At 38.2% G+C, this 13,445-nt stretch overlaps 1 non-coding gene across 1 annotated transcript; it reads left to right on the forward strand.

Moving 5' to 3' along the window:
* Positions 1-971: 971 nt before the first annotated feature.
* On the forward strand, positions 972-1,075 carry LOC148561819 (small nucleolar RNA R71). The gene has a single exon (XR_015886392.1). It is a non-coding gene; the product is annotated as a small nucleolar RNA R71 (small nucleolar RNA).
* The last annotated feature ends 12,370 nt before the right edge of the window (positions 1,076-13,445 follow it).

The following is a 13,445-nucleotide window of genomic DNA, read 5'->3' on the forward strand; positions in this document are numbered from 1 at the left end:
CAGTTTCACTTTCCTGCTTAGCTTCTTCCACACCTTCCTTCAAGATTTCTGGCTCCTGTTCTGAGGGTCTGATTCCTTCTTCTTCTGAGACTTCCTTCAATATGGTGATGGCCTTGCATTCTTCCCATCTCACTCCCTTTTGTTCCCCTTTAGGATACTTTTCTGTGTCACTAGGGAACACTGCAGTTGACTTGGGGGCCTGTTGAGATAGCTCTCCTACTTGAGACTCCATCCTCTTGAGTTTTTCACCATGGTTCCTTAAGGTAGATCTCACATCATCCCTAAAGCTTTTCAACTCACTTATGTCCTGACCCATGTTTGCCAGCATTCCTTCTATCCTGTTTAATTGATCTTGAAATTGTTGGTTCGGATTAGGTTGGGTAGGTTGATTATTTTGGCCATGATATGATGGTTGGGAGTAAGTGTTTTGTGTGGCTTGGTATGATCTTTGGTTGGAGTTTTGGTAAGTGGACTTGTTATGTTGGTTTTGGTTGTAAGGTTTGTGGTTTTGTGGTTGGGTTTGTTGGTTCCCCCACCCAAAGTTTGGGTGGTTTTTCCATCCTGGGTTGTAAGTGTTGAAATGTGGATCATATGATTGCCTTTGTTGGTTTCCCACATAGTTGGCCTCTTCCCAATCACCTCCTTCAGTGCTTACTTCCTCTTGATCTTGTGTGTGTATTGCAGCCACTTGCTTTGTTTCTAATTTCCTGGTGAGCTTTGCTAGTTGCTTGGCAAACACCTTGTTTTGGGCTAAAATTGTATCAACATGGTTCAGCTCCATGACTCCCTTAGTGTTGTGTCTCTCTGAAGCATAGTAGTACTCATTCTCAGCCACTGTCTCAATCACTTCAATGGCTTCTTCCACAGTCTTTTTCCTGTTCAATGAACCTCCTGATGAATGGTCTACAGCCTTCCTTGATTCATAAGAAAGTCCATCATAGAAAATATGCAATTGCACCCAGTCATGGAACATGTCTGGTGGGCATTTCCTTGTCAAATCCTTGAATCTCTCCCATGCCTCGTAGAGAGTTTCACCATCTTGTTGTCTAAAAGTCTGAACCTCAGATCGAAGCCTATTGACCTTTTGTGGGGGGTAGAAACGTGCCAGAAACTTGCTTTCCACCTCATCCCAGGTTGTTAGGCTCCCCCTTAGGAATGATTCCAGCCACTTAGCTGCCTTGTCCCTAAGTGAAAATGGGAACAAGAGCAATTTATAGGTATCTTCCTGGACTCCATTGGACTTCACAGTGTCGCAAATTCTCAGGAATTTTGTGAGATGTTGGTTTGGATCTTCATTAGCACTCCCACCAAATGAACAATGATCCTCCACAAGTGATATTAGCTGTGGTTTAAGTTCAAAATTGTTGGCCTGAATGGGTGGTTTCTGAATGCTGCTACCACAATTCCCAGAGGTTGGGTTTATGTATGAACCAAGAACCCTCCTCTCAGGAATGGCATTGTTTCCATCAGCCCTCTCATGGTTGTGAACTTCTCTATCCATGTTGAGATCTAAAGCTTCCTCAAAATTGTCCTCAGATTCTCCTTCAGATTCCTCTTCTCTCAGTACTCTCTTCCCTCTTGCTTCCCTTCTAAGTCTATGAAGGGTCCTCTCTGGTTCGGTATATGGAGGAGTTGATGTCTCTCCTCTCCTACCTGTCATACAAGAACATAGCACAGGCACCAAACAAGTGAAATACTCTTGGTTAATGGAAGAGTATGGTTAGAGCAGTTGAGGAATTAATTCAAATAGTTAGTGAGTCAGTGAGTTAGTTGCTTGAATTTAAAGGCATAAAGAAAGAAAACAAGTAACAGAGTGCAGAAATTAAAATTCAACAAGTAACTTGAACTGAATTAACAAAGCAAGAAAAATGCTCAATCTAGTTAACTTCCAATTTGAGAATTGTCAATCGAAAACCAATCCCCGGCAACGGCGCCATAAACTTGATGCGCATAAACTTGTTATGCTACGATTTAGGAAATTGCACGATCGGCAAAATTCCTTCCGGCAAGTGCACCGGTTATCGTCAAGTAAAAACTCACAATAGAGTGAGGTCGAATCCCACAAGGATTGGTTGAGTGAGCAATTCGGATTAGAAGTATGTTCTAGTTGAGCGGAATCACGATTTAGATGAGAATTGCGGAATGTAAAATTGCATGAATTAAAGAGCGAGAAGCTAAATTGCTGAAATTAAAAGGGATGGGGGTGATTGCATGAATTTAATTGCAGAATGTAAAGAGAAAGTGGTAAATCAGAAATGGGGAGTTCATTGGGTGTTAGGAGATATTGAGATCTCCGAATCAAAACAACTTTTATCCCTTCCTCAACCAATGCATTCATTGAATTTTGCTTGGCAATCTTATATGATTGGATCCCAATCCCTTGGCTCACCAATTCTCTCTAAAAACAAACAAATTCCCAATCCCTTGGTTTAAATGTTCATAAGAAGAGATGATGCTCGATCACTGATTATACCACACAGTTTCATGAACCACAATTTGGTAGGATTACATGTCACAATATCCATCCAAACCCCAATCCAATTCACTGTGAGAAAGCTTCTCTAGCATGAATCCTCCATTCCTTTCCCAAGGTTCCGAAGGATTCCAATTATGGGTAGTTTCTTTTCCAAGACAACTACCCAATGGAATTAGATCGAGAAGCTTTCTAACAAAATTCAAGAGAAAAGATTGAAGAAGAAGATAAAACTATTATTGATTCATTGAATTACAATAGAGCTCCCTAACCCAATGAAAGGGGTTTAGTGAGTCATAGCTCTGAATTCAATTACAAAACTAAAAGAAAATGATCCAAAGTTCTCCGTGTATAAAACTCCTCGAGTGTCTGTCTCAACCAACTTAAATTCTATCCTATTTATACACTTTCTAAATTGAGCTTCTGTTGTGTTTCTTGGGCTTTGAGGCCTTTCCCTGATTTCCTTTTGCTTTGGGTTTATGATCCATAATCCTGATGAGGTTGCTGATCCAATTCTGTAACATTCATTGAACCAACTTAGTGATAATCAAGTAATACACAAGACTCAACAAATTGAAGCTCCAGACTCATCAATTCTTCAGGCCCAATCCCATAAACATGATATTCAATTGGGTTTCATACCATAATACGTTTAAGTTAATGTTTGTGCTCAAATGCTAACTTAAACTTCAATATATTTGGCCCAGAAACCCCTTTCAAAAAGTGACGTTTAAGTTGAAGTTTAAGTTTCAGTTTAAGGTTAAACTGAAGCTTAAACGTGGAAATGGGAAAGCAACCCTGGAGGAGGGAAATAGTCGAACACGTTTAAGCTTCAGTTTAAGGTTAAACTGAAGCTTAAACGTGGAAATGGAAGAAAGCAACCCAGGAGTGTGAAATGTCGAACACGTTTAAGCTTCAGTTTAAGGTTAAACTGAAGCTTAAACGTGGAAATGAAGAAAGCAACCCTGGAGGAGCAATTGGGTCGAGCACGTTTAAGCTTCAGTTTAAGGTTAAACTGAAGCTTAAACGTGGAAATGGGAAAGCAACCCTGGAGGAGAGAAATAGTCGAACATGTTTAAGCTCCAGTTTAAGGTTAAACTGGAGCTTAAACGTGGAAATGCTCCTGGTGCCTTTCTTACTTCTGGCGTTTAACCTCCAGTTTAAGGTTAAACTGGAGGTTAAACGTGGAAATGCTTCCTGGTGAGAATTGTGTCGAACACGTTTAAGCTCCAGTTTAAGGTTAAACTGGAGCTTAAACGTGGAAATGCTCCCTTGGTGAAATTCTCATTCTGGCGTTTAACTTCCAGTTTAAGGTTAAACTGGAGGTTAAACGCCAGTTCCAGCATTTCTTAGCCTTCATGATTCTGGCGTTTAAGCTCCAGTTTAAGCTTAAACTGGAACTTAAACTCCACATGTGATATTCAAGCTTCCTTTATTGATTTTGTTGCTTCCTTGCCTAGCCTCTTCTTCCCTGAAATCATCCAAACAATTGCATCAAAGTCTTGCAAAATTTCATGAGAAATCTTCCATTCATAGCATTCAAGTAATATAACTAAAAACTCATGGAATTTGCATCAAAATCATATTGTTTGGATGGTTCATTGCTTTGTTATTCATTTAACCATTCTTGGTTACTTTAAGCTCAAGAAAATGCATAAAACAACTAAAACTAACAAAAAAAATGCTAGTAAAACTAGCCTAAGATGCCTTGGCATCAGTACCCAATTCCCAAAATTTTTCAACAAAAACACAAAAACATACTTTTTATCTCTACCCAATGTTCCCAACTCTCCCAAAATTAAATGATGAACACTCTCACTAGCCTAAGCTAATCAAAGATCCAAATCAAGGGATATTTATTGTTTTTCACTTAGGCTTGTAATGTGCTACAATTAAGAACAAATGGGTTAAGCATAGGGTCAAATTGGTTATCAATAGAAGATAAAAGGTAGACTTATTTGGGTAAGTGAGCTTTTTGAACAATGGCCTCAATCATATAAATGTATGTATACACAAAATAATGGACATATAGAATTAAACAAATCAAAGATTACAATCATAGGAAGAGAATAATGCACACAAGAATGAAAATAAGTGGTTCTATATGATGTAACCACACAATTAAGGCTCAAAACTCACATGCTTGTGTTCTTAGCTCAAAAATCATGTTCAACAAAGTATATAATTCAAGCAAGTTCTAAAAAAAATTTTTTTTTCAATTGGGGTGCCCTATAGATAAAATCCTTGGAAAATATCATGATTTTGACTAAGCTTAATATATACATATGCAAAATAAGAAAATGCGACTAAGAATCCTAAAATGAAATGCAAAAGTGTTGGGATTAGAAACTTGTCACCCAAAAAACGCTGAGTGATCGGATGACCTCCCCACACTTAAAAGTTTGCACCGCCCTCGGTGCACTAAAAATGAGCAAGGGAGTACGGCGACTTTCCGTGTTGCCACCTTCAGCTGGTAGGTCAACCGGTTGCTGCGTGTTCTTCCTCCCGCTTCCATTTTTGCTTATGGTGCATCGATCATGAAAAACAAAATAAACACCATAAGATGAGAAAATACAAAAGCTAGGAAGCGTGAATTGTTGGAATGAGGTGAGTCACTAGAATTTAGTGAGTGAATTAGTGTGGCATTGATGGAAAATAGGTGTGTGGGTTCTAAAATTGCGCGCGGTTTAGAACACACACACACGCTAGTATAAAAAGCTATGTCACATTTACACAAAAGGAAGCATACACTTCACTCATTCTAGTGTACTTGAAATACTTCAAAAGACTTGTAGGGTAAGGGCAACCAAACAAGTAGTGAAGAAGCATAAAAGAATTCAAGCAAAAATCAAGCAATTGTGAAATTGGATAATGCATGGACATTAATTGATGTGTAAGTAAATTTGATGAACAAAATGGTATAGAGAGCTCACACATCAAACAATGACACATATTGAACTTGTTGCAACACCTAAGTGACATAGAGGTGAAACACATGGATGCTATGGAGCTTAGGAAAAAAGATATAGTAGTGAAAATCAATCACATAGCAAGCATGATCCACAATGCTTGAAAAGCTCAAAAATATGTCACTAGGTAAGCTTTCGATCCAATTTTACAATTCTACAATCAATGCGTGAAATAAGTGATGTGAACAAGGGTAGACCATAAACAAGCATCACCTAAAAAAAAATGCAATGATAATATACAATTGCCTAACAATGGATGATGAATGCATGGTGGCCAAAACATGCAATTCAAAAGAGTTAAGAAGCTTAAAGGCAATGTCACATGTACTTGGTATTCAAAAGCATTAAACATGAAAAGTTCCAAACCAAGTAACCAAATATAACCTCAACAAAGAAATCCAACAATGACAATTAACAACAATGATGTTAAACTAACATCCTATCAGTAAGCAGCAGCAGTAAATAGTAAACAAGATTAGTAATCCAACACTTGTAATGAAAAACAAAAATTAAACTAACTAACTAACTAAAAGAAATAGTGTTACATGATGTTTGATAGTGTTGGATGATGTTTGAAGGGTGGAAAGAAAGGAAAAGAAGAGAGAAGAAGGAAAGAAACGGAGAGAAGAGAAGAAAAGAAGGTGAGTGAAACAGGACAATCCACGCGTGCGCGTCATGTGCGCGTAAGCGTGGATTGATGAAATGGAAGCGGCGCGTACACGTGCAATGCGCGTGCGCGTGCATGGCAAAGCAGAGAGTTGGCGCGTATGCGCAAAGTGCGCGTGTGCATGCCTTGGGGCACAAAGTTGGCACACTTCAGGCACAACTCTCGGGTGAATGTATGGAGGGGTGGAAAAATTCAATCCACGCGTATGCGTACATGGCGCGTCCGCGTGGATGGTTGAAAATGCTTGATTCACGCATACGCGTGGAGTGCGTGTGCGCGTGGGTGGTGCTCTATTTTTCAAATTTTTTTTTTTGCTTTTGCACTAAACCAAGCATTTCAAACCTCCAAACAACTACCAAAACATCATAAAACCTTATTTAACCTATTAGACTCCCAAATAAACTCAACTAATCAAACAAAACATGAAATTAAACCTAAATTACCAATATTTACAAAGAGGAAAAGGGAAAGAGTTTACCATGGTGGGTTGTCTCCCACCTAGCACTTTTGTTTATTGTCCTTAAGTTGGACTTATGGGGAGCTTCTATCAAGGTGGCTTGTGCTTGGATCCATCCTTGAACATCCACCAATGCTTGGACTTCCATTGTGCTTTCTCATTCAAAGATAATAACTCCAAGCTTTGATGGAGTTCTTCACAAACCATAGGCTCCCAAAGTTGGTTTTCCTTGTGCGATCTGGGACACCACACTTTGTTTTCACACCCGTCTTGAAGTTGACTCTCATTATTAGCCCGTCCGGGTGGTGAGCAAGGTGAATTCTCTATAGAGTGACCAACAATCCTTCTAGACCCATCTAGATGAGCACTACTCCAACCTTTATATCTCATGTTTGATGCATAAACCATAATGAGCCTTGATTTGCAACGCCAACCACGAAACATCTTCCTTTTACACTTCATCCCACAAAGCATCCTAAGTTGGCCATCCATTTCAAGCAAACCATATTCAAGTGGGGTAATAAAGATAATAGAAAGGGGTTTTACCCACTCAAATAAGGGTGTAGATGGCAACCTAGGCAAAGGTGATTCCAAGGGTCTTGACAAGGCATATTCAATTCCCATCCTCCTTTTTCTAAGGACTTCCACCTCTTCACAAGATCTCTTAATTTCAATCCTTTGTTCAATAATTTTATCTAAACCTTTTCCCTTACTCAAATCATAAACGGGAGGGTGAGAGAGATTTACCTCCACATTGCTATCAAATCCAATGGGGGAAGGTTCTTCATGTTCAAAGGAGTCTTCACCACTAAGACTTAGTGCTTGATCTCCATCACCAAGGGAACTCAATTCTTGCTCTATCCCATCCAATTCTTCATAAGAGATATGCCTTGGAGGTTGTGCACATTCCTCCTTAGCATCAAATTCAATCATCTTGGAGGGGTTTTCTTCAACTCTATGTTCCCATGGAGGCCCCGTATCTCCTAAGTCTTTAACCACTTCTTCCTCTTCTTCAATAATCTCTACCTCCTCCTCTTGTTGCATTTCTTGCTTTAACTCTTCTTCTTCACCTTGGAGCTTCAAGTTCACTCCCTCGCTAAGCTCCTTGGTTGCTTCTCCACATTCCACAATGGAAGTGCCTTGATCGCATAGGCTTAGGCGGGATGAGACTATGTTGCTAATGGCTTCTACTATGATTGCCGTTTTTGCTCTTAACTCCTCAAATTTCTTTCCATCCTCTTCGTGTCGTCTTAAGAGATGAGATTCAAGATCTCTCAATTCTAGCATGAAGGCTTCATCAGGAGGTGATGGTGGAAGAGAGGGTTCATTGTTTGAGGGAATGGTATTGTAGTTGGAAGGTGGTTCTTCTTGGTAGGGTTGTGGTGGTTTAATATTTCCCATTCTTTCCATTTGTTGCACAAAACACTCCATGGTTACTTGAAATTGATCCAATGTCTCCTTGAAACGATCCCTTGGCTCTTGTCCTTCTTGGATATCATGAGTAGGATCATATGACTCTTGGATTGAAGGACATGAGTATTCTTCCATGGGAGGTTGTGGTGGAAAGTGGTATTCATCTTGTGGTTGGAAATTTTCATACATTGGAGGTGGTTCATCTTGGTAATAATATGAAGGGGGTGGCCCTTGAAAATGTTGATGTTGGAGTGGTGGTGGCTCTATGTGTGGTTCATATGGCTCATATGATTGTTGGTACAGTAGGTATGGATTAGGGTCATATGAAGATGGTTGGTGAAAGGTGGCTTGTGAGTATGGTTGATGGTCATGTTGGGGGATATGGCTCATAGGCATATGGTGGTGGTTCTTGGAAGTCACAAGAGGATTCACCATAGCCATTGGATTGATATGCATCATAGAATGGCTCTTCTTCATAGTGCATTGGTGGAGGTTGTTGCCAAGAGGATTGATCATATGCATATGGCTCCTCCCACCTTCGGTTATCCCATCCTTGATGCACATCTTCATTGAAATTCCCATTCCCTATAACATAGTTGTAATCACACTCATGGCCAAAATGAGAATTCATAGTGAAAAGTGAAAATAAGAAACAAAAGCTAACAAGAAATAATGAAACAAAGTCCTAAAACTAGCAAAAACTAACACGCAATCCAAAAATCAAGCTATTCACAATATTCACATATATACAATAACCAATAACATATTACCATTGCAACTCCCCGGCAACGGCGCCATTTTGATAGAAGAGAATTGTCGTGTCGGTATAGAATTTCACAATTGAAATCTCGTTGCAAGTATAGTTCTACACCAACAAACAATCCTCTCAATCAAAAATTTGATTGTCACAAATAACAATCCCCAATGAAAAATAACCGAAGTATTTAGACTCCGGGTCGTCTCACGAAGAGTTGCAATGAATTGTATGATTATTGGCTATGAGGGGTATAGGGGGGTTTTTGGTTGATAAGAGGGCAAGAAAATAAATGACAAGAAAAGTAAATTAAGCAAGTAATTAAAGAAAGCAATTAATAAAGAGAGACATTCATGGTAATGGATTGAGATCATAGGCTTTCTATCCTAGTCATGCATGATTAATTCATCTTATTTAGTTAACTCACACATCGGGAGAATGTCAAACAAGACTAATTAATCATGTCACAAATATAAACAAGAATTTATCTCATTATGTCAACTCCAACAAATAGGGAGAAAGTCTAACGAGACTAGCTAATCTCAATCCAAAAGTCCTAACCAACTTACTAATTAAATTAGCAAAAGATTAGCGTCAACGGAAACAATATTCCATAAGTCCTAATCAACTCACTAATTAAATTAGCAAAGGATTAGCATCAATGGAAATAATACTAGCTAACAACTCTAGATCACCAACATGAGTTGGGTTTTCATGACTCAAGATTGCCCAATTACTCTTTCCAAGCCAAGAATGCTCAAAATCTATTCTAACATCCTTCCAAGCATTTTGTCAAACACTTGGAAGGCTTACATGGAAAGCATAATAAAATGTGCAAGAAATATAAATCTACCAACTATCAATTGCAAGAAAAGTAAATCAACAACTCAATTCATCAATAGAAAGAACATCAAACATAAATTACATTAAAGGAAAATATCCAAATCAAACATGAACATTCATAAACATAAGAGACATAAAAGTAAAATCAACACTACAAACCATGAGAGTGAAAGAGTAGAAGCAAGAATTCATAAAAGAAACAAGATGAAATCATAAAATTGGACCTAGATCTAGAAGAATTAACCTGACCTAATTCTAGAGAGAAGAGGGAGCTTCTCTCTCTAGAAACTAACCTACATGATGCTAATGCTACAAACAATTGCTCCCCCTTGCCCAAACTTGAATTCTGCATGAAATATCATTAGAAATGAGTTGGGTTGGGCCCAAAGTGCTTCAGAAATCGCTGGGGGCGAATTCACTTTAATGGGCCACGGCAGCATCGGCGCGCGCGCAAAGTGCACGTGTGCGCCCCCCAGCGCGAAGTAACATATGGCAAATTTTATATCATTTTGAAGCCCCGGATGTTAGCTTTCCAACTCAACTGAAACCGCCTCATTTGGACCTCTGTAGCTCAAGTTATGGTCGATTGAGTGCAAAGAGGTCGGGCTTGACAACTTTCCGGTTCCTTCATTTCTTCATTTGTTCTCCCGCTTGCATGCTTTTCTCCTCACTTCTTCCATCCAATACTTGCCCTATGAACCTGAAATCACTTAACAAATACATCAAGGCATCGAATGGAATTAAAGTGAACTAAAATTACCAATTTTAGGGCTTAAAAAGCATGTTTTCACATTTAAGCACAATTCAAGGGAGAATTACAAAACCATGCTATTTTTATTGAATAAATGTGAGAAAAGGGGATAAAATCTCCCAAAATAAGCACAAGATAAACCACAAAATCGGGGTTTATCAGTGTTAGTGATGGTTTTTGCTAGCTAAGTTGGTTCATCAATAAGGCACAATGCTAAGATATCTCTTGAATTATGAGCTTGAAGTGCATTCTATGAGACTTCGATGAATAATAAGATCCTAAAAAGAGAAAAAGGGAATGAAAAAGAAAGAAAAGAGCAAGAAATAAAGCTAGACACCAATAGTTTGAACCTTGAGGCATGTGTCTGTGGTGTTTTTGTGCAAAGATCTGCTTGGATGATTAGGTTCTAAGGAGTGCTTCATCACTTGACAACTTGGGTTAACTAACCCGGGATTGTCAACTGAAAGTCTACTATCAAGAGCAACCTTGTCACAACACATTTAGCAACCCAAAGAGGTGCTAGACACCAAGGTCTCAAGAATGAATAACAAACCATGTGCCTGTGGTGTGTATGTGTTGAGGAGAGGCTTGAGTAAGTAGGCCCTTAGGGGTGTTTCAACACCTAGCACCTTGAACCAACTGGTTCGAAAGCAATAAGCTCTATAGAGAAAAAGGAAACAAAAACAAAGCTAAGTTGAGGATCAAAGAATAAAGGTCTCATAGAAGGCAAATAGAGTAAGTAGTCAAGAGCATATTATAGCCTAGAAACCAGCAAGATCATGAACCTAAATTGCCATTCATGAAACTCTATGAACCAAGGATTTGAATTCTCTGAATAAGGATTGGTATCTCGTGTATTTTCATTTCATTCTTCTTATGTTCTATCACTTGCTTGAGGATAAGCAAGATTTAAGTTTGGTGTTGTGATGTCAGGGCATCTTGGTTAGTTTCACAAGCCATTTTTAGTATGTTTTAGGTTAGTTTCATGTATTTTCTTAGGCAATAAGCAAGTATTTGGTTGAATATGCATTCATACCTTGATTCAAGCAAACATTGTGAATTCTAAACAATTTCATTAGAATAATACAAGGATTGAATGATAGAATGAATGATGCATCATCTCATGATTAAGAGCAAGACTTTGATGCAATTTGTTTGATTGATTTCAGGTAAGAAGAAGCAGAGAAGAGCCATGTTAGTGGCTACATTAGTGCCACTAACGTGGCCATTAACGTGGAAGAATGGATAGCTTGCAACGTTTGTGGTGAAGTTAGCACCACTAATGTGCTCGAAGGCCAATTAAGCCCACGTTAGTGGCCACGTTATTGCCACTAACGTGGGTACTAACGTGGAAGAAGAAGGAGCTCAAGATGTTAGTGGTGAAGTTAACACCACTAACATGAGGAATGGCCAAAGAAGGCCACGTTAGTGGCTACGTTTGTAACAACCCCGTTTTTTGAGTACATGAGATCTTTTCTGAAAGTACGGATTTCTCTGGAAGATCATTAAGGGGAGAACCTCTACTATATCATCAAGCATTTCAATCCTTATCATCATTATGTCATCTTTAAGCTAGAACCTTTTTTGAGGCAAGCTCAATAACGCAATCACGAAGAACCTAGTTTTTGAACCGTATCGGTTAGGAGTTTTGATTCTAGTTTTCATAAATAGTCTCTGTTTGATGAACCAGACTAAATTCATGACAGGAGAGAGATAATAGTATAATATTATCATTATGTTAGTATTAGAAGATGCTTGAATGATATTATAAGGTTACCTGGTCTATTTTAGTTAAAAACGGGAAATCGGTTTAACCAAGTTCACAGTTTATTAGTGCAGCTTAGCACCAGCACTCTTTAATGACTTTAGCAATGCTAAGGCCTCATCATACATGTTCTATTCTCATAATAAATATGTTACTAGTGTCATTTATTCTAGTATGTCAAAAAATAATTTTTAGAGATATTTTTATGAGTGTTTCGATACATCTAGTTTTAGTAGTTATACACCTGAGATATTTTAATATTATTTTAATCCACCTCCAAGCCAACCAATCACAACTCACCTTACACCCCCAAGACATTCCAAGGCTGGTCATTTGCTCCCTTTGGACGAAATTGAAAAGAGAGAAAAGAGAGAAACTTTCATGAATACTTAATCTTCAAAGCTTGATTTCTTCTGAACTAAAACTCAAATCAAAACTCCGATTTCACCAAAATGATCCTCTCTTCTTCCTCTACATAACCATATAACATATCAAGGCTGGAAATAAGGTGAGATGGCTGTCTCCCTCCCTCTTCAATTCGGTTTTCAAGGAAACATGCTTAAACATGTGTTTTCTTGATGTTCTTCCTTATATCTCTTTCTTAGGTTGACTTGTGAGCCAAGAATCTTCAATTCCCAGCATGTTTAAGGTGAGAAATCTCTTCCTAACATGTTGATTAAGGTTTGGTCAGTTGAGGTTTTATGGATTCAAAGTTGTTCTTGATGTGTTTTAGTTAGGAGGAAAAAGTGCTTTAAGAACACTTCAACGAGTATCCGGATTTGGAGCAGCAAATCAAGGTAGGGTTTGACAAACTTAATCTTGATTGATTGTGTTTGAGTTGTGTGATTATATTATGGTTTGTCTATGCTTGAAATTGATTATTTATATGAGTGATTCTTGTTGAAAATTTGGTGAAATTTTGATGAAATTCGATGAAATTCAAGCATTGAGTTTGTGTTCTTGGAGTAGTTGGAAAAAAAAACCTAACCGTTAAATTGGGGTTTAATTTGTGTTAAAATCACGTAGAAAATATGGGGTTTTAGTGGATGGGAATTTATTATGAATTATGGTAAAAATCGGTTGCTGAAAAGACTGAAAAACGGGTAAAAACAGAGAAAGAATCTGAAGAAATTACGAAAAACACAAAGAACACTTTGAGTGTGGTGAAGAATATTGAAGAACACCTTTTTGATCCATAAAAGGGCAAGGAAGTAAATATTTTGGTGTTTGGGAGGTTATTTTGGAAATTTCCAAAAGTTAGGGTGGTTAAAGTAGAAATATTAAAAGTTACGAGTGGTAAAAAGTGAATTTCTAAGTTAAAAGTAAAACTAAAGTTAATTTTCGAAAATTTAA

The sequence above is a fragment of the Arachis ipaensis genome, chromosome B6 (assembly GCF_059453495.1).
Source record: "Arachis ipaensis isolate K30076 ecotype BB chromosome B6, ASM5945349v1, whole genome shotgun sequence".
Taxonomy (NCBI): domain Eukaryota; kingdom Viridiplantae; phylum Streptophyta; class Magnoliopsida; order Fabales; family Fabaceae; genus Arachis; species Arachis ipaensis.